This window comes from Vicia villosa, linkage group LG3 (assembly GCF_029867415.1).
Source record: "Vicia villosa cultivar HV-30 ecotype Madison, WI linkage group LG3, Vvil1.0, whole genome shotgun sequence".
NCBI classification, from domain to species: Eukaryota; Viridiplantae; Streptophyta; class Magnoliopsida; order Fabales; family Fabaceae; genus Vicia; species Vicia villosa.
This window is the reverse complement of record NC_081182.1, coordinates 53,402,811-53,404,804: the sequence shown is the minus strand read 5'-3', so window position 1 is coordinate 53,404,804 and position 1,994 is coordinate 53,402,811. Positions and strand designations below refer to the sequence as shown.

Sequence of the window (1,994 nt, the reverse complement as noted above, 5' to 3'; positions counted from 1 at the left end):
TTGCTAAAAATGAAAAAGCAAAAGAAAACCACAACTCTAATCGTGAATCATCTTCATCGTCTGTTTCATAAATCCTCGTCGTCAACCGTCGTATGGAGCATCTTTGTTCTAGGTCGTAGTCTCCGTTTTCCCTCTCTCAATCTCCTCAAATTTCTCCATTTTTTGTTTTTGATTTCTACAATTTCAGTTCACGTCGCCTTTAATTTTCCATTCTCACTAGAATTTCTAAAATATGTTTGCTTTCATTCATCGCCTTTGCAGGATCTCAGCAAACCCTACCTCTTATGCGGCTAAATCCACGATTTCAGTTCACTTAGCTTGATGCGGAAGCACGACTCAAGGATAAGAAGGCAAGAGATTTTACGGTTTAGTGAAGATCTGAAGGAAGCTCAAGGTTCGGATATAAGCGAGGCATTGTTATTTTTTCGAATCTAGGTATTTTTGTTGATTATTGTTATTGTTATAAATTATAATTGATTGATGCAATGAATCTTTTGAATCCAGGTATTTCATGTGTTAAGGAGTTTTGCATTATGATAAATTTTTGCTAAGGATTTTGTAAACAAGGTGTTTGTTGAAATGCCACAACGGGTATACCTATGTTGATTTTGAGTATAACTCATTTATAATTGTTGTAACATGTTTACAAATAAATATTGTTTGTTGGGAATGCCTTATTTCTTGTTTGATTGAGTAAAAGTTCATCTTAACAAGCCACGACTCTGAGTCAAGGTGCTTCAAGGATTGGTTTAATATTCATTTAGATGTGTATGTAACGTTTGATCAATTTTAATTTGCAGAAGTTTATCCGTTAGTGTTGATGTGGTTTGTGTATACTCACTGTCAATTTTATTTTTATGTAATATATGATTATCCATAAAACAAGTGACAGAAAAATTATAAGATGATATATCATATACAAAACAAAAAATTCGGGTCATAAACTAAATTTAGATTACAAATAACAGTGGCTCCTTTTAACCCCGTCTCGTATGATTTGTTGGGTTTTGATATATTACAACCAATGATAGTGGTATTTGATGGGATATGTTTGGTGGTTGAAAAAAACTTATATTAGTTTTATATTTTGGTGGACTAATTGGAAATGTGTAAATCACTATGTTCACTTCTTAATTTCTATGTATGAAGAAAAGAAAATGGATATGTACGTACGTGAGGTGGAGTTCATAAAAAGCAAACAAAAGAAGGATATTCCATTGGATCATTGGCTTCAATTCACTAAGTTAGGTATGCATCCATCAACTATCTGTTGTACCCCAATTTTTTACCACTGAGATCCCACCACATACTAAATAGTAGGATCATCATCATCATCATCATCATCATCATTATCATCATGCATACATCATTTGCTAACCAAAAAATACCAAAAAAATTGTTGTTTGTTGCTTGTGTCCTAAGACAGGAGTCTGATCAAGCGGAGACTGAGCAAATTAGGGTTTTTAGGCCCACAAGGAAGTTCAACATTCTCATATGATTCAAAGGGTCTCCCATCAATATCCAAGTCCAAGGATGGCCCAATTCAAGATCAACCACTTTCAAGATCACCTGAGACTCCAAATTAGGGTTTTGACCTAATTCCACTAGTAGGTTGACTGTTAATCAGGACATGGCTCTAAGACTCAAACCATGATTCAAGGGCATCCAAATAAACACTTTAATCCATTCACGTGATTCATTTGAAGAGGAGACCTTGATTCATGTGGAATCCACAAAACTGCAGTTCGTTTGGAAAAGTCAACTGTGTGGGCCAACCTTCGACTTTTGAGAAAAACGGTCAACCATGAACTTTTGAGGATTCAAATCATCAACATATGATTAGTGAAGTCATTTGACCAAGAGAAATCAAGAAAATTCATCAAGAATAAAAAAGTCAACAAAAGTCAAAATTAGGTTTTAAGTGATTTTGAACTCATTTTGGGAACTTCAAATTTCACCTACACACTCAAAAATCTCCCAACATGAAAGTTGTG

At 34.3% G+C, this 1,994-nt stretch overlaps 1 long non-coding RNA gene across 1 annotated transcript; it reads left to right on the top strand.

Annotated features, from left to right (window-relative positions):
• LOC131655735 (uncharacterized) lies at nt 1-1,143 on the top strand. The gene is made up of 3 exons (XR_009299867.1): nt 1-112; nt 262-394; nt 505-1,143. It is a non-coding gene; the product is annotated as an uncharacterized LOC131655735 (long non-coding RNA).
• Nucleotides 1,144-1,994: the final 851 nt, after the last annotated feature.